Raw genomic sequence first — 20,307 nt, forward strand, 5'->3', positions numbered from 1 at the left:
ATCCGAGCCAGCCAGGAGTCGAACCTAGAATCTTCTGATCCGTAGTCAGACGCGTTATCCATTGCGCCACTGGCCCGTATAGCGAATTTCTTTTGGTAGTCTATATACTGTATATACTGTACATACTGTACGTATGCGTATTGAAATATATTCACTGTAAAACGCAATGTCGTCAGCAGAGATGTGTAAAATAACTATCATCTTTAGCTTTTGTGCTACACAGCGGCTAATGCGCAATAACTGCGCGCATTTTTGTTTATTTTAGTAACAGTACCGCGTTTGATTTTAACCATTAACAGGCAAATTAGTTTATAGTGGTGCAATTGTCGAGGTAAACCTGAAAAATCTGACTCGGAGCGACTCTTGATGATTAAAACGTCATGTTTCGAAAATAAGTGATCTTTTGTCTGTTTGCGCCCTCTTCTGGGCCATCTGTGGACTGGAAGTGATGCCAATAAGAATTAAGAATAGACCTTGCGCCCTCTGGCGGTGTACAAACCTGAGCTCATAGCTAGGGTTCAATATTTGGCGGTGTGACACGTGACCCGCAGCATGGTCTCGACGGCCTCGTGGCCTAATGGATAAGGCGTCTGACTTCGGATCAGAAGATTGCAGGTTCGAGTCCTGCCGGGGTCGCAGTTTTAAGGCTTTGAAGACAAGTCTTTATCAATGTTTGTAATTCACCTGATATTATTAGTGATTCAGAAAGAAATAAATGAGTTAATTATACCAGCTTATTTCTGCACAATGTGCACAAATAGGCTAGGCTACTTAAATTGTTTAGCTAGACCACTTAAATGCCCACAAAAGCATTGAAAAATCAATGAAAAAGCTTGTACTTTAGATTTATGTACTTGTAAAACACAATATAATGATGCATGGCTTAAATTACCACCAGGTGGCGGTATATCACCACACTTCAACAATTTCGTTCTAGACCGCTATAGAATGTGATGTCTATGTGTATTTCACAAGCTTTGACGTTTTTCTGTGAGAAAGTTGACCTTAAAATAGTGTTCGGAAACGTTAGAAACAAATTTCGATTTAAAATCTAAGGATATTTTTAGTGCTGCTTGTTACAGTCTTTCTTATAGGCTATTCTATTTTCTGATATGTTGTGGAATCAAAAGCGTTTTTCAGAAGAGCGACGTAAGGAGTCATTACGGACAAAAAGTTTTTGGTAAATTGAAAAATAGGACTATATTATGAGTCTGTTTATGCCTATGTGTTTTATCAGGCTATTGATAATTAATCCACTTACATTAGCATGGTTCAGCGTTTGCATGATCAACGATCATCTTAAACCTAAAATCACCTAAAAATTGGATTTTCTTGATTTTGTCATAAATGAGCACATGCAAATCTGTAATCACATGAGGAGAATAACATGATAACGCACGAGTAAATATAGGCTAGGTATAAATTAATGACAATGAAACCGTTTGCAAATGTGTAAAACCAACCTTTAATGGGAAAAACAAAGAGAAACTGTAGATTGTATTTGTCTTTGGCTCTTTGTTTCAGTTTCTTCTGTTCATTTATGACAATTAAATAGCTACTTTTTTACAAACAAATTGCCTAAATGATAGCAGATTATTAGTAACTGCTGCGACGTGTAAATAAACATCATTTGACTTTAAAATGCGAACAAAAATCGTAACAATTAAAGCCAGCGATATATACGCTAACTACGTATAATCTATATGGCTGTAGAATACGCACTTTGTAAGATTAGATTGTATTAAATAAAACGTAACCTATCGTTTTATATCGTCTTCTCCTTCTAGATGATACAATAAAATTGTGCAGTTTCTGTAGCCTATTTGTTACAGAAATGTGACAAGTTATCTCTGCAGTTTAAATAGAAAATAACCAATTACATAGTGACAATTCACCGCTGCAGCGTAACTACTTTCATCCTATAGCCTACATTTAGACGTCAGAAACACGGAAAATAGGACTGTCTACGTAAAACGTACACAATTTTATAAAATCTTTGAAATCATTTATAATTCTTTGAAACTATATTTATTTGTACAGAAACTTTAATTGTCTAAAAGCACCTGATACGCACTTGATAAAGAGGAAAGTCGCCGACAGGGGTCGCTGATGTCAAGAGTTTGCACGTTATATGTCCAAAATTAAGCGTTGGCCAAACTTAGGCTACAGGATTATAAAAGGCCTTGCAACCCTTTACATTAGTGTCCACATATCATATGCTAATAAATGCAATTAGCTATAGCATTAAGGATTGCAAAACGTCTCTACAAACAGTAGCCTGCCACACAAATCTTAAATATTGAGAACATCAGTAGACCAATTAGGCTAATGCAACATGGAGACTCGTCAATGATAATCAGAGAACGGGTGTTTTTAGTTATTCTCATTATTCCTGTTTGCAATTTTATGATGCCAGTCTACAAAACCCCCTTGAGCCAGAAATGCGCTCTTCTGCTGTTACTTCAGGTTCATTGTGGTTAAAGTCCAATTTAGTGCTCTACAGGTTTAAATCAACACAGTAAGTGCTGTAACAGAGGTATGTCCAAACACTCACAGCCGCAGGGCAAGAGACACCTCGGTCAACAGTCACAGGACATTCGTTTAACCCAAGTGACCTTTGTGAATGAAGAGAGCGGACTCTTCACTTAAATACACTTCATTACGCGTGTAGGGGTCAAGAAAATAACAGCATTTAGTCGGAATGGACATTCTGCCTTCATACATATAAGATGCACACATGCATTTTTTTCTTTGCTGAATGATTGTAAATTGACACTTATCTAAATATGTGCGCGCGCGTATCCGTGTTAAAAAGTTATACTAATAGGCTACATTATAAAGAGAAAATGGATTTTAATTTCCCTTTTAAAAACGATATCGTAGCTTCATAGTCATGCAAGAACAAGTAATAATAATAGTTAGGCTACAGTAAGAATTGGTGTTAATAATGGTGTATATATAGCTACTGTATACTGACAGTAAATAAATAATTTAAAACCAACTGTGGTTGAGAAAAGTGGAGAGTACGTGTTAGAAATATTTAAAAAATGCAATTTTAATTTCAATGCGAAAAGGGAATCTAGACTGTATAATCTGTATAACTGCCAATCAGAGCAAACAGTTGCAGAGGATTTCAATAATTAGTTATTTATAGCTGACCAGTTTCCAACTAGTTCGCCGAAATAAACTGTCTGTAGCAATACAGGAGCTTAAATATCTGCTGACAGTAGTTTGTAATGTACTGTAATTGTAGCAAATGCAACAATAAGAAGAACTTTTTTGATGTATTCTGTTACGTGTTTTAATAAGAGGAATTCCCAATGCAACAGTGGTCATCAAAAACAGAGAACAAAAAGGAAACGGGAAATATTTATATCTGCTGCCCAACCCCTTTTTATAATTATTATTTTTTAAATATATATATATATATATATATATATATATATATTTATATTATATATATATATATATATATAATATTTATATCTGCTGCCCAACCCCTTTTTATAATTATTATTTTTTAAATATATATATATATATATATAATTTCTTTTTAATTAAAATCTTGTTGTTTTTATTTTGTATTTATTTAAATAATCAGCTTTATTGGATTAAAAGGATTTTTTTTTCATCGTTTCCAGAAGCTTCAGTACTTGGGGACAAATAGACAAATGATAACAGAGTAACATATTGCAGTCACAGATAGATAAACTTATAGTGATTTATCATGTAAAAGTATGTGCAAAATTGAAATGATAAAGCCGACCTACTTCTACAAAGTTTTATTTTTGAATTTAATAAACCTGATCATTTTAAAAGGCAATTATTTTAGGGCAATGCTAAAACTATAGGCATAACTTGATTCATTTTAGGTTACTATAGGAACTCTGCAACCTATAGGCGACACTCTGTCGCGCGCGCACTCAGCAACCCATGGAAAGCGCGCGCGCAAGAGAGAGAACGGGAGAAAGGGAGCGCGCGCGTGGGATTGTGATTGGTCGCTCGGCAGGCTGCTGCTGGAGTGACGTCACTGCAGGAGAGAACTGCCAGAGGAGGATGCATTTAGTCAGAAACTAGACTCTCTCAAGCTGGAGAGAGAGAACGTCGCATGCACAGAGCGCAGGAGGGAAGGGAACAAGAGCATCGCATGCGTGCGTGCTCTCATAAAGTAAACCTCGCATCTCCTCTCACGTTCACGCATGTACACTGTAAGCATGCTTTTCAAGGGAGGAATTCCCCATCTTGGAAATTAAACTGCCTGTTCCGTTCTCTGGATGGCTAAGACGCAGCATTCGATGGCTGAATACTCAAGGACTGCGAGTTCTGAAAGGAAAACGCATCGCTGAAGAGATGCACTGAAGAGTTGGGCTTTTGACTATATGCTTCTGCGCTGCTCAGAGATTTTAGCGTCATGTTATTTAACGCGAGACGCACGGGAACCTCTATTTGTGCCCGACACACGGCCACTCGTAGCTTACTTTTTGACAGAGAGGAATATGCACGTCAGTTGTTAAAAGTAAGCTTTTTAAATCACCCAGTTATTTCTGCGTACTCTTGTGCATTTGTATTTTTAAACGTGAATTGACTCGTAGCACAGCTTGAATCACTGAATTGTTTTGGTCACAATAAGTCTTAGTAATTTAGTAGTCTGTAAGTGGACTTTAAATTATAAATAAATGCATATTTGCAAAAATGCATGCATGTATGATACTAACATTTTGCGTGGATTGCTTATAACTGACCCCATGAGACAAACAAGGCTATGTTGAGTGGTAAGTGCATGTGGCCCTCTGTACTTTGTACATTCACAGCAGGTGCATCTGGAATGTCTGGAACATTTTCATGAAATATGTAGCGTGTGTATCTTTAACAGTAATATGAATAGGCGGCATAGTAACTACATAACCTAAGAAGCCTTTTTTAGTCATGTTGGATTATGTACACTACTTGTATGTTTGCAGTGCTTTAGTGGCAAAATTAGTGGCATTCGATTTAGTAAAGCATGTTTATTGCATTACTATTGTCTATAATTATATTTATAAATAAAATAGCTCTATATTAATTTAGTCTATTTGCGGACATTTTGCTTAATGCATGCTTATATAAATAGCTTTTATAATATAATACAGTTTGCATATACGTGATGAAAAAGCTTAATAATTTGTCTCATTTAGAATTAACACCAAATGTAATTAACAATACATTTATCTAAATTACGTCACTTTTACGTGAGGGAAACGTGGGTTCAGTAGACAAGTTTTGAACAGTCAGGAAACGTCTTCATAGTTTCAAATGAAAAAACAGAACTGTTGAAATATATTTAACATGCGTCCCTGTAAAATAAAAGTTGCATAATATTAACTTTATAAGCTATTTGGGTCTTATTTCATAATTTCATCATTTTGGAGAAAAAGGTAAGAATTACATGAAACTGTTGGGTAAAAGGTCTTACCCACTGCAGTTTGCGGAATTATAATGCACGAGATGAAGATGAAATGATGCATGGTGATGTAGGCGTGATAACTGTCTGATTGTTGGGGCTTAACGAGCCAGATGAAATGGTTAGCCATAATAATCGTCATTTTTTAAGGATTATTAGTGACCAGAAGGGACAAAATCCCGTTTAGATTAATGGAAACCCTGGCAATAACTCCAAAGGCTCAATTTGAAACGCCTCCAGATCGCAACTTCAGGCCTTGACTATTGTGGATTATGTCTTCACCACGTGCTAAAGGTCTGGAGGACCTCATAAGTCCATTCAACACTTGACTTGTTAACAGTATTTACAGGTCTATAAAAAGAGTGTGTAATTTGAGTGTAATTTATTTATTAACCATTAACCATGTTTTCGTTTATCAGGTCAACTTTATGAGATGTTCCACATTTAAAAAAAAAAAGAAAAGAGCGTTGACAGGAGGTAGTTGCTATCTTTGGTTATCTAGCTGTATGAGTGTTTATCTTCCTTCATAAAGCTAGATAACCGAAAGTAGAAACGTCCTCCTTAACTGCATAGTGGACAAGTTGGAAAGCAATGATCGCAGGGAACTGCATGAGGTAAGCAGGCCCTCTGCTCTGTGTGAGTCATACAGACCATTGAAATCGCTGCAATGGAAAGTAATATGATCGTGCGGATAGGTCATAAGTCGTTTTAAATGCACCTTCGGACAGGTGCACGTTTGTGGAAGCGTTCACTACTGCAACAATTCTGAAACCCTACTGTAGTGCCTTCTTAAAAAAAAAAAAAAAAATCAAAAGACACTATATTCAACTTGTGTTGGAAACTATATAAAAGGGCTACAATTTAGCCTACAGTTTTAATTTTTTTTTTTTTTTTTTTTTTTTTAATAAACATTAAAATAGACGTTTGATTTACTTAACTGTTTTTTGCGATATAGTTTGACTTCAGTCGGTTTTGGTTTTGATGTCAAATGTGTGATTAAGTTTGAGAAATGGTTAAAAAGCTATAAGAAGAAAAAGCCTGATAAGGTAGTTAGATTATTGTAGCCTATTAAAAAATATTTTAACGAGAAAATTGAAACAGAGGGGGGAAAACAGCAAACTTTTACTGTTATTTAGGCTATAAATAACCATCGAGTAATCTATTTAGTATTTTAATTTTCGCGCAAAAGCGTTGTCACGGATGCGCATTGTTAACTTTGCGTTGGATTAGTTAATAAACTTCCTAGCTAGTTCCCAAACTCTGTCTACTTCAACCCCCCGATATCTTTTCCTCTCTCAGGCAAACCCATTGCTGCTGTTACGCCTGCGTTTATTCAGCATCTGACGCACAAAATGAGGCCTGCGTCTTGGTTTGTTCTAGAAGGGAAACCATGTGAATTTTACAACTAGTCGATCACTAATCGATGATAAATGAACGTTTAATTAGTGTGTTGAAAACCCCTCCTCTCAACACTCACACGATGACAAATAAGCATGTCTGAGATGATAAAAAGGTGAAATCGTTTTTGTCACATGTCCACAAAATGGTTTTCTTTGTGTAGGTGATTTAATAGAAAAGGTTTTAAAATATTAAGAATTATTAGCCAACTATTATAATCTTGAAATCTTAAATCACAAAACAATCTCGGACTTTTAGTGAGAATTTCTTTTTTTGTTTGTTTGTTTTTTTACAGTCTCTAGACAGGCTACTAGACATGTTTGACATTGAGCCCACAGAATATAGGCCTACTAATACATTAAAAACTTGAGGGGAAAAAAAGTTAATTATAAAAGATGCGTAGGCCTATTTAATTTTTTTAAACTGCATTTTAATGCATGTTTAAACAACCTGGTTATTTAAAAAATGAACGTGACGTCATTGACCCACTCACAGTAACAACTATTAGGCAATGACATCATGCTGAAGCAGCATCATTATGATTGGCCATATTAATCTGGTTGATCACATCAAAGATGAAGAGATGAGGCGGAAACGAATGCGGAATGAAGGCATTTTTTTCATCCCTGTGGATTTTTTATGCCATAAGACGTAATTGTGATACATCACCTTTATACTACTGTAAAATTACTGAAAACGATGTAAATATTATGTTTATGTTTAGAGTTCAAAATGCTTTTGGAGCTTCACGTCACGAGAAACACACACACTCTAGCATGTGTGTTACGATGCTTTTCAGTAAATCACGTATTTAAAATGCTTTATCCTTCATTTATAGTGATATTAAATTAAGATATTTATTATAGTGACACGATAATAGAAATTTCTGAAGCAATCCCGAAAAATAATCTAATGGCGTGTGTGCTTCAAATTTAGGCCAATTTAATAGATCGCCTGACATATTAATCTTTGTTTTACTGCTGTATGGAAATAATAAATGCATATAATAAATATATAAGATGCATACTTTTGTTTTCAGAGCCAGAGAAAGAAAGGTGTCTATGCTTAGGGTGCCAATTAAACTAAATTAAGATAAGAGGACATTATTGATCATTTCCATAAAACGTAATTGTGATACATCACCTTTATACTACTGTAAAATTACTTAAATTACTTTCAACTTGAAGAGAGAGAGAGGAAAAAAAACAACTAACAAAGAGATGACAAAGAACAAAAAAATAATACGTTTCATTTTACATTCTCTATATTTGCTACTTTTTTTTTAAATAAAAATAAAAATGTTTGAAATGCCAAATATGATTTAAGGTGCAAATTAGGCCTTGCTTGAGCTTTTTAATTCAGTGTTCATTATCTGGCTGTCATTTATGTGTTTGTGAATTATATCAATAATTTAAATGTAAAACTAAAATATTCTGATGATTCTCTAATCCTGGTGTCTTTTATTACTTCACCTCACTGTAGCCTCTCAAACTGCAGTGTCTTTGTGAGAGACCAGAGGACTGGAGCTAAGGGGGAAAACGCCATCTGGTAAGTGCAATCAAGGCGTATTACAATGCAACATTGTAATTAGAACAATTAGTTGTGGAGTTAATTTGATTCAAACACACAGTAAATCATAAAGTATATGCTAATGAATGCATGCACTTGAAAAGAACCAAATGCAAATAGTAATCCCCAATCAAGTCCAAGACACTATATGCATGACACAAATCTTTCATCAGAAAACCTATATATCTGTTTCTCTCCTTCTCTCACCATATTCATGCATATTCATAAAAAGCATTCTGTTTGTGGTTACGTGACCTAGATCTGTGAGAATGTTTTCCTGTTTTTGCATATGTGTGCATCATTAGTATTTTACACTCATCCAACCACCTGCCTATACGATCCTCAGGCATTTTTTTTTTTTTTTTTTTTTTTTTTTTTTTTTACAAACTGCACATATAAATGCATGTTGTAGATATTCAACCTTTAAAGACACTAATTAAAGTTTCACATTTGTACCAGACATCAAAGAGTTTACAGTAAAGTGCAAATCATAATCAGAAATGTTTTCTTAATTTTTCTATAGATACATTTTGTGTTAAGCTGTATGGCGTATGTTTATTTGAGAATTCAAATATCAGGCAGACATGCAATTCACACACAATATTAGCAAATGAATAAGAAAAGGACTCGCTATGGCTGTTAAACATAAAACAGCATAATTATCTGAAGAAATACCCCTCAAAGCATCAGGCATGACCTGTGTAAAAAGAAGGAAAATAAATCTAAATCACAATATATTTCAACATGCCTGAGAATCCGTGGTTAGTATGACTGCAGGACATTAGGCCAAAGGCTTCAATGCGATAAATGATCGGAGAGAGGAAATTATATGTCCGTCTCCATCTCGATAATGATAAGAATGTATGGGCCACTATCATATTGCATATTACTTTATGTAAAATTAATGTGAGCAAAGAAATTCTGTCATCATTCATTAACAATGATCTTTTCCAGCTAAACTGGTTACCTAGGACAATTGAATAAGGGTTATTCAATGAAATTATGGGTGGACAGTAATTGATGTGGACTGATTCAGTATACCTTCACAGTGACCAGTCACACTACGAGAACACAAAAGCTGGACGTTCGTGCCTTCGCACCATTCGTGTTGAGCTAACGCACAACAATTGACATTACTAATACCAGGATTGTCTGAATATGCAGTTACTTAACATGACACGAGCAAGAAATTATAGTCGCCTGATACCGTTTATATTATCCAAAGAAATAATATATAGCAGTTGCCATGACATCTGCTTTGGCAGTGATAAAAGGGGCTTTTTTGTCCTTTATTTTCTTGTTTCCCCTTAGCAACTGCCAGCCATTTACACTGCTTTTTTGGAGCAAGAGGGAGAGAGGAAAAAATGGTGCAATTATCCAAATGAAAGAAAAGAAAAATAATAGTAAACCCTCATCCTTCTTCTACCAGCTCCCCTCCCGTCTTCGTCAACGGAAGCATTTAGTGCCATCTGTGCCCCCAGAGAAAAGAGGAAAAAAAGAAAGGAGTGAGACTCTCCATCCCAAGTGCCAATGGGGACAAAGAGGCTGCCAGTTGCCACGGACCACCAGATGCTGGAAGACTGCAAGTCTGAATGAGGGGTGTGCTTTCAGGAAGCCATCTTGATGGAGAAGCTGGCTGCAGCTCCCTAAAATGGCTGTGTTGGCATGAGGTAAGCTGCATCGTTGCCTATATCAGACGTTATTGCCACTGCTTTTAGCTCCACCGGTGGGTTTGCCAGGTCGTTGGAAACGTAAAGCAAACGAATCGGGCGAATGCCTACTAGAAAGTATTAGGCCCAAATCTATCACACTCTCATCTTTCCTGACTAATTAGAAAATATTCCCGTTATCTAAATGCACACACTGAGATATGCAAAAAGACTTTCTGATTTGTGGCGAGCTTTGAACGCAAATGAATCCCTCCTGCTGCTGTTAATTGAATGGAGGTTGTGTTATGTGTGTACAGGACGAAACCGTGCGATGAAACCCTCGGTTCAGCGACGACCCTGAAATGACCAGATTTTCAGATGAAACTAAAAAGCGAGAGCTGCTTGAACTCACTCAAGAGACTAAGTTAATTGATATACAGCATCCTCTTGACCAAATCAATGGAGTCAACCTGGACTGAAGAGCACTTTTGTTTCTGCTGCTTAATGATACATCAAATTGCTGGCACAAAGGTGCCAAGTGCCCCTCACCAGCTTACAAAAGCATGCATGCTGCCCTGCCCAACTTTGATGTGGCTCTCGCACTGTGCCATGCTTTTAATGATGTTTGGTGCCTTTTAAAATAGCCACAGTTTGTATCATTAGACGGTCAAGAGGCGAGAGGTGCAAAACATCACATTGCTCGCTCAGTTCACTAGGATGTTACATGGTAAACGGAAAGGTACGCAGGCCGCCTGGTTGCAGAGAGCTGCGTGTTATGTCATTGAAATGGATGGAAGACACTGAAATGCATTTCACAAAGGTGACTGGTTGCGTCATAATGGATTGCTGGTGATATGCAGAGCTGTGCTGATGTGTTCATTGCAGAAAATGATTACAATAGGTGGAACACAGGCATTCTGAAACATATTTGCTCTAGGATGACAAATTTGCTTTGCTTTCGTGCTGTAACCAAAACAACACAAACGAATAGAGCGTAAATATTCAAAATACATCGAAACGTATTGAAATGCGAAGACGAGACAAATGATGTGTCATCTGCTGAATATTTAAAGCCATTGAATCCTCCTCGTAATAACAGAAAACCGTTTTTGCATACTTACTGAGCATGGAAACCCTGTGTGCCTAAAAGACCTCGTTGTCCATAAATGAGCTTTTTTTTTTTTTAAAGACTGACATTTTATCCTAAAAGAGGAGGCTTGGCAGAAAAGCCCATCAAAAAAGAAATGTAAAAAAGATCACTGATGTACGGAAGGTGCCCGTGGAGCTTACAAATAAAGGAAACAATGATACAAGCGCCTCTGTTAATGAAAAAGACCAGACAAGCTCTGCATATTAACATAATTGCATAGGAACAAGCAGAGAGGACTGAGCCCCCAATTAAAGGCACAGTGGCGCTTTAGCAATGGCACGTGGCAGCGTTCCATATTTTGGATGTTTTAAATCTGAATTCCGATTTTTGAATTTCAAAGCAAAAAAAGACTTTGATGTTACTGTTGTGCTTGTGTTCGGTCTGACTTTTTTTTTTTTCCTTGCAGAGAATTATACATGCATTCTAGACATTTCCAGGGATAAACACATACACAAATATACAATGCAAAAATGTGTCCATTCTGAATCCAAAATATTATTTTTGCAATCTTTATTAAGCAGGAGCATTTGCTTTCTCAGTTTTGCATATGAAAGACAAGAACAATCGATGTTCATATTTTTAAAGGACATAGCCAAAGGTTGAATAATTTAGGACATTTTTTAAACCTGTAATAAAAAAAAAATAATAATAAAAAAGATTATACTACAACACAAAGCTTCAGATTTAAGATTTAAGATTTAACAGCGCATTTGTCTCAATTGATGTTGTTATGTTATTAATATATGTAAATGGTTTTTCCATCTACATGCAGAAAATAAGACAGATTTTTCAAAACAATACAAAACTGAGGATTTACAACCAAACACTCAGCATACATTTTAAAATCATTCTTGGACAAAATAGTAGCCTGGAAATGAGAGACTGTACCTTTAATAGAGAATTTCTAATTAGGCTGTGTATCTTGCTGTGAGGGGGAGGGGTTTCCTCCCTCTGCATCTCTCAGGGTTTTATGTAAAAGACCTTCAGTGCTTAAATATCTCACATAGGGACACACAACTAATTTTACACCCTTGAACAGAGAGTCTAATGCAATACTGTTACCCAACAACACTGCATTTGTCCAAATGGCTCATAATGGTAGCACAACCATAGATGGTTTAACAGCATATGTTAACAGCGTTTACAAACGTATAGAAGCAAGAATAAATGTTCATGTTTGCGTTTGTGTGTTCGTGTTGTGTGTGTGTGTGTGTGAGTATAAGCGGTCGAGCAGGGGGAGTGGATGCTTGTCAGAGCATAATGTGACTGCTGCAGAGCAGTGGCTGAAAAGTGTTAATTATGCCGCTTGGCACGGTGCCAAACCCATACCAGATTTTTCCAGTTTTCAATATGCAAATCATGCTCTGAACTGTGTATTGTTTTTGTGGTTTACCAGTTCTTTGTGTTTTCAGTCAAACAGAATATGCACATGAGTATTTGAGTCTGAAAAATGAAATCTTTTTTTTTCTTTTTGCATCAAGCAAGCACAAAAGCTAGAGAATACTGCACTGTAGTGCTTGAAATAACTCCAGTCTAAATTCATACAGGCGTATATGCATGAATGGAATTATTTGAAATAAAATCTAATAATTCAAATGAAAAAATAAATAAATAAAATCCTTAGCACATTTGGATTACTGGTCTATAGCTTTCTCTCTGGTAGCAGTCCAACATAATATGCTTTATGGAGTGGCATATGTGGATTTTAGGCATGACTGTGATTATATATTTTCATGGACTGAAAGGGCAATTCCTTGAAATGTCTCCCAAGGTGTCTGGCACAGTAATCACTTCAACACAAGGTCATTTGCATTTGTGTGAATGATGGAAAAAAAAATTTAGTATCTGTGTGCAAGAAAGTCAATCAGTTTCAGAGTGTTTTTGTACACAACTTCTCCTTACACATATGCAAGCAGCAAAAGCAATACCACAAATGATGATATGTAATAAATAAGGAGCAAATTGTCAGCTGTAGGCTCTGTGTTGGTAAACAGTTTGATAGTGCCCACATTATTATTCCAGACCCCTCTCCTCTTCTACAATGGCAGCATTGTATGGCGAGTACTTGACGTGGGTCCGCTGTCCCCCCTGTTTCCCACCATTGTCTGTACGGATGGAGTGCTAGAGACAGTGGAGGGTAATAAGCTGAGAAAGATGCTCAGGCCCAGACAGAGCCAGATGCCTAAATTAGCACCAAAAACCTAAGAGACTATCCTCAGGGAATGGCTGAGGATGGGGCTTTATTTCTCTGGCTGCGTTGAGACTGTGTTGTTAACGTATGCTGGCGCAGTAGATGCACTCCTCTCTGTGATGTATTTTTGCTGTGCCTGCTAGAGTATCGAGTTGTTATCAACATTAAGTCGGTAAAGGTCAATGCTAATTGATTAGTGTCAGTGTGTATTCTAAAATGCAGAATTTTTAATTTATATCTTTTATCTTAGTCTGTGCAGTTTAATTATTTATTTGTATTGCAATTATCGTTGGCTCTTTGACGAATTGCTTTTGCAAGCATCTGCTAAATGCATAAATGTAGTGTATTTGATATTATGCTTGATGTGCATTGCAAGGTATTTAGGAATCATAAAGTTCTGTGTATATATTAATGCATTTTGCATGTAAAATCGAGTTGAATTTGAAGGACAGTTTGTTCCTCTCCCCCTTCTGCTAGGGCACAGCAGTTGGGCAAGCAATTAATTAAAGCTCCATTACAATATATTACCCAGTAAAATGGAGGCAGTGATACAGAAAACCACAGAGAAAGTTTGCACTGGGACAGCGACAGTATTTCACAGCAAAGCAAAAGGAGAGTCACAAAGAAAGGAGGAATTATTTATGCTAAATAAAATAGAAAAAAAGCAGATGGATGCAGTGAGGAGGAGAAAAAAAGTATTGCATGAGAATTAGAGGACTTGCATACAAAGCCATCGAGGAGACTCTGTCACCAACTGAGGTTTTCTGTTCTTGACAGCAACGCGGCAGAAAAAACAGGGTGAGATAAACAATTGACATTAATAAATACACTGATGAAGAATGAAATATCAGGAAAACGTGTGTTTGGCAGAGAATAGAGGAGGTGGGGGAGGGCTTTTACTATCTGTGGCCCCATGTGGCAGTTGCTGCAGCTGGCATGTTAATATCAAAGGCCTATGGGAGGTGGCTATCTGGGAATATTTGTCTGGCATACTAACAGTTTTCTCCCCATCATATGTCATCTTTATGTCTAGTGTTATAGGGCCTCACATCTTTATTTCTAAAAGCCAGCTCTGTGATTTCATTTCATGTTCTTGTGATAAAAACTTAGTGCCAGATTAGATTTGGAAACATATATGACTGCAGGAGAATTGAAGCTGCTATTGTTTTCTGAGAAACTTCACACTTACCATATAAATATTTATATCTCATATAGAAGTCATTTTAATGCATGCTTTACTGAAGACGTCTATCGAGGAAAATTTGAGAATGGATAGTGTTAATGAAGACACTTAACAAGGGTAGACGAGTTACGAATCGCTTTCATCGCTGATCATAACTAAGTAATGAACAGTGGCGAGAAATGTCTCAGAAGCATCTCTTGGGTTTGTGTTAAAGGCCTTTGTGAGGTTTACGGTAAAATTCCCCTTGGATACCTCAGCTGTCTATCTCGTCTTAATCTCGGGATAAATGCGATTATCCCACGAAGGGTTGTTCTCAGCTTTGTATCAGCTACGGGGGAGCTTTGAAATTGTTTCCCCCTCCTTTTTCTCCCCTCCTTGGACGAGTGGCCATGAAAAGCCTAGGATTGGGATTCCCGAGCTGGAATAACAGGCAGCAAAAAGAACCACAGTAGGCAGAGTGGTAGATCTAAACTGAACTATTAAATGCAGGTAAACCAAAGCCACAATGGCGATATTAGGATCACAGAACTATACAGCACCTTAATCCAGAGCATGAATTTGAGAGATGGATGAAAGCGAGTATTTTAACTTAAAGGGATAGTTTACCCTAAAAAGCAAGTTCTGTCATCATTTACTCACCCTCATGTCACTGTATTACTATCTTTTTAATGTGGGGCACAAAAGAAAGTAAGATCGCCTTTCAAAATATTTGTTTTGTCCGCGTGTGTTCAACAGAAGAAAGAGAGTCATACAGGTTTGAAACAACATAAGGGTGAATAAATGATTACACATTTCATTTTTGGGTGAACTGTGTCTTTAAGTGGGCTTTTAGGCTACTTCTAAGCATATAAAAATTACCCTCATGTGTCTTCAGATCAGTTTAGATGATGTTTTGTTCCTTATTATTCAGGTCTATGCCATTAAAATCATAATTTCTTTATTGTATTGTATTGAGGGCATAACCTTGTAAAAAAATGAGGTCACTTTGGAAACCTGACTTTCCTTTTGTTGATAACAATGCAGAGTGCTAAAGATGAGTTTGGAGTGACCTGACGAGAGTTGCACTGCAAAGTTCTGCCTATGTACTTTGTAATAAAGCAATGAAATAAAAGAGAAGCTGGGACTTACCTTCAAATCCTTTAAGCACTCACAGGAACATCAGTACCTGTATGCTGGAGGATGCGAGAGCAAAGGGCAGGACTAGAAATTCAAAAACAGGAGAGTGGAAACCAGGGAACACTTAAACCTCCATCATGGCCCCACCATTATAAAAGACCTTGAGATATAATTATCCTCACTTTGTAGCTTAGCTTCGCTTTTTGCCCACTTTACATCCTAATGAGGAGAATTACCATCACTTTTAAAATATACATAGAAAGGAAATATATATTGTTGGAAGATCATGTTTTTTTATGTTTGCTCTTAAATGGATAGTTCACCAAAGAAATATATATATATATATATATATATATATATTATATATATATATATATATTATATATATATATATATATATATATATATATATATATATATATATATATATATATATATATATATATATATTACTTATATATATATATATATAGAAAAGGCTGACATTGTTTACTTAGAAAATTGTTGTGCCCCCCCCCCCCCCCCCCAGTTTATGTTCCATCTGTTCTCGTTTTATTCTTCATTAACTAAAGTAATTTGTTGTGTCATTTTAATTTATTTATATGTCTGTATAGTTTTTAAGTTTTAGCTTTAGTCATTTTAGTGCTTACATTTAAATATTTAAATTACATTAAATGACAATAAGAAATGTTGGGAACCAACTGAATAGAAACAAGATAATATAAGACAATTATTTCATTAAAGCCAGTAATATCAACAATAACCCTGCTCCAATTCAGGATTATTATTGGGTTATTATTAACTAAAACTAAAACCATAAAAACATTTTCATTACTTGAAAGAAAACAAACATTAACTGAACATTTTTAAGGTTTTTTTTTTTTTTTTTTTTGTATTTCAGTTAATGTTTGTTTTAGTTCAAATAATGAACATCCTTTTCATACTTTTAGTTTTAGTACTTTAATCACCCTCTCCAGTGCATATGCAAATATTGTATAAGGACATGCAATCCTCATTAATGCTATCAGAGTCAAGTTCAAGTTCATTGCCTGTGGGAGTCCCAGCCAGAGTGGGAACTTCTTCATCCACCCCTGTGGACCATCTCACCCCTTGTAACCCACACCCTATCTGCCCCGTCCCCCCCCCTTGTGATTTTGGTGGTGGGCTGGAGGGGGCTCTCCACTCTGTGCCGTTGCTAAGGGAGCGAGAGCTGGCTGGCCCAGCAATGCGCTGGTGAAAAGGCCCGTCTGTCAAAGTGTCTGAGAGAAGTCAGGCTGGTTGGGTCGCCCCTCCGTATACACACACTCTTATATGTACAGCCTGTGTGTGTGTGTTCCAGACCCTGGGAATGGCAGCAAGTACTTTATATTCATCAGCCATCCCCCGCCCCACCACCACCACTTGTCGCAGTGACTTTGGTAAACAGCCCCCCTCCTTCCTAAAATGTCAAGTCTACTTCCATCCCATAATCCTTCTCATTGCAACTTCTTATCTACGAACAATATTTGTGACTCTTGGTAGATGATTGCAGGCTTTTAGGTTTTACGGTGTGAATACACTATACTCTCTTACTACGTGTCTTCGTATGAATAAAACAAAGATCACTGGCCTATGTTTTACAGGAATTTCAGTTTTTGTACTTCAAAATTGCACATTCAGTTCGGTGTGTTACTTTCTTTGTAATTGTTTGTGAAATTTGCCATCAATTTCTGAGTGAAAACTGTTTTTATATATTTTTTTCCAGTGTACACACTTTAAAAAAGGTTCTTTATTGGCATTGACGGTTCTATTAAGAACCTTTCACATCCATGGAACCTTTCAATTGCACAAAAGGTTCTTTCTAGTGGAAAAACGTTCTTTAAGTTATTAAAATGTTCTTCACACTATGAATTTTTATTTTTTAGAATGTTCTTTATTAGCATCAGTGCTTCCATGATGACTCTGTAACATTTCCATTCCACAAAAGGTTCTAGTGGAAAAAGGTTACTAAGATTGGTTCTTCGAAAAACCCAAATTGGTTCTTCTAAAGCATCACTGCTAAAACTCTCTCTTTTTTTAAGAATGTGCTTTATTGGCATCAAAGGTTCCATGAAGAACCTGTAACATTTCCATTCCAAAGGTTCGTAAGCTTTTTAAAATGGTTCTATTAATAACTGTTCCCTGAAAGGTTCTTTGTGCAACCAAAAATGATTTTCTTGTGGCATCACTGTGAAAACTCCCTTTTGAAACTAATTTTTAAGAGTGTAGTTCTTTGTACGTTGGTGGACTGTTGCAACAATATTAAAAACTTTTTAATATGATTGTTTCTAGTATAATCAACATAGTGGAGCGCTATGGTACATGGTGCATTAGAATGTCACGGAGGGCTCCGTTCCCATTACAGTAGAGTGTGGTGAGAACTAGTGGGAGTCGAGTGAGTGTGTGTGTGCGTTTTCTTGAGGTCTCATTCAAGGCTGAGGACGAGAATTGAGAATAAAAGGCCAGTGATTTGCATAAGCTGCATGCTGTCTGAAGGTTTTTTGGGGGGTGGTGGGAGCTTGAGGGGAAAAAAAAGATATGCGGGAATATAAGAAAAGAGACAGAAAGAAACCCCACATTGTAGAGGCGCAGAAAGAGAGAGGGGTTTGAATGAAGCAGAGGGGGAAAATTGACAGAGAAAAGGGTCTTGCCAAGTCTCCTGCAGGGATTAAATTGTCCATAAACCTCTCTACATATAATTTGGGAAAACTGGTAATGGCGTTGGTACACATCATACACAAATTCTAAGGGTGACGAGGTATAGAAATGATTCACACCACTTTTGGAAGCAAATGAAGAATGAGAGATAGTAAAAAAATACGGTCAATGCATGTAAAAGTGTTGTGAAGTTTTATGCATTACCCTTTGAAAATATGTTTTACTGACTGCACTATTTGGAGCAATATAAAAATACTCAAAATGTTCTCAAAATGTCATCCTCTTTAAAACTATAATGACCACTAAGCTGAATGAACATGATGTTGTAAAATTGTCAAATAACACACACACACACAAAGAACAGCACAGCACTACCCCAAACTGCAATTTAGATGTTTGATTGTTCTCATTAAAATAAACTATTGGAAAAGCCACCAAAATGGACTCCAACCTTTCTAAAATCTACAACATTTAGAATATTAACAGTGTTGCAAATCCATAAATCCACTTCCTATTATTTGGGATATAACAAGAACAAAATTCAGCTGAAGATGGTGTATTTGCATTGCATTGTTTCAGTTTGCCATATTTGTAATCGGACTGATTGATAATACTAAACCGTTTTCTCATAGAAGATGACTAGATTTATCTGGTACAGAAGACAGCAGGGTTGTCATTTGCATTTCAGTCAATCAGATAAGTTGATACTGAAAAGACATTCAAGACATCAAAAACGTCAGTACACTGGATTAGTTTAAGAAGTATTTTTATTTTCCTTTCAGAAATGTAGAAAACTACTTCAGAGGCTTCGTTGAAAAATCAGACAACTCTTGTGACCATGCAACTCCAGATCTTTGGGTCTATTTCTGTTAACATTAATATGTTTTTATATTTTCTACTATTTTGAACAGCACTACACTTAATATCATCGGTGGAAATTTAGTTTTGATTTTGCACATTGTTGTTAATGTTGTCTTATTGTTTTATTTTTCTCTCTAACCAGGCTCCTGGAAATGAAACTGAAAAATCCCTATCGTTGTCATCAGCTACTGGAGAAACTGAGGCCATCCTGCTATGTTTGACTCAAATGGTCAATCACATCACCTCAGGAATCCAGCGTCCAGCATCTCTTCCAGATGGTTCGCTGTGGAAATTAAACAAGCAGATGAGGGATGGTTTAAAATGTGCACTAATTGATTTAACTGGGTGTCTTAAAACCTTGCAGTCTTCAGACAATCACTTATCACTAGACAATCACTGGATGGGCTTGTGGATTTGGGCTGCTCACCCAAACATGTTGTACAGTCTTATCAGTGCTATATAAGCTGAAGAGAATAATGTGCCTTAATGTGTGAAATGTTTACAATGAGAGTTGATGTTAATGTCAATGTCTGGGATTTTGCATTCCCTATTTTAAATGGACTTTTAATGCTTCTTTGTCTTGCACAAAAGGGTATGAACTTTCATGTTAGGCATTCGGTTTTTTTATGTTATTGTATTTACAAAATGTCCCAGTTTCAATGGATGTACAGGAAATTGTGCTTAATCTAAATATTTTGTATTGGCTATACTGTATGCATGGAGTTTATTACAAGAATTATGGTCAGTTTCTCTCTGGAATTTCATTTAACTGATTATGTGATGTATGAAACAAACTTTTCAAACTGCACAAATAAACGACATTAAAGCATTGAGTGAATGGTTGGACACTGAAAAAGCAAATTTAAGTTATACTCTGTATAGAAATGTACTGTAATAGGAGGTGGACATAAACACAGCTTCACATTTAGTGGCCACAGGCTATTTTGTAACCACCTACTGCAAGACAGCTTGACAGCTCATAGTTCTGTTGCTCCTGTCAGCACCTTGGACAGCACATAATAAGCAAGTGCGCAAAATAACTAGCAGTGAATCACCTCTCTAATCCATGCAGAA

At 36.4% G+C, this 20,307-nt stretch overlaps 1 long non-coding RNA gene and 2 other non-coding genes across 5 annotated transcripts; 2 read left to right on the forward strand and 1 right to left on the reverse strand.

The window, feature by feature from the left end:
* Positions 1-3: 3 nt before the first annotated feature.
* Positions 4-76, reverse strand: trnar-acg. The gene has a single exon. It is a non-coding gene; the product is annotated as a tRNA-Arg (tRNA).
* A 487-nt stretch (positions 77-563) lies between these two features.
* trnar-ucg lies at positions 564-636 on the forward strand. The gene has a single exon. It is a non-coding gene; the product is annotated as a tRNA-Arg (tRNA).
* Positions 637-4,050: 3,414 nt separating this feature from the next.
* On the forward strand, positions 4,051-20,062 carry LOC109108904. Of its 3 annotated transcripts, XR_002020982.2 has the most exons (5): positions 4,051-4,516; positions 5,860-6,054; positions 8,321-8,386; positions 9,837-10,077; positions 19,376-20,062. It is a non-coding gene; the product is annotated as an uncharacterized LOC109108904 (long non-coding RNA). The 3 variants fall into 3 exon arrangements; XR_006155151.1 differs by having other exon boundaries at positions 4,052-6,054; positions 9,719-10,077; XR_006155150.1 differs by having other exon boundaries at positions 4,055-6,054.
* The last annotated feature ends 245 nt before the right edge of the window (positions 20,063-20,307 follow it).

This window comes from Cyprinus carpio, chromosome B7 (assembly GCF_018340385.1).
Source record: "Cyprinus carpio isolate SPL01 chromosome B7, ASM1834038v1, whole genome shotgun sequence".
Classification (NCBI taxonomy): Eukaryota; Metazoa; Chordata; class Actinopteri; order Cypriniformes; family Cyprinidae; genus Cyprinus; species Cyprinus carpio.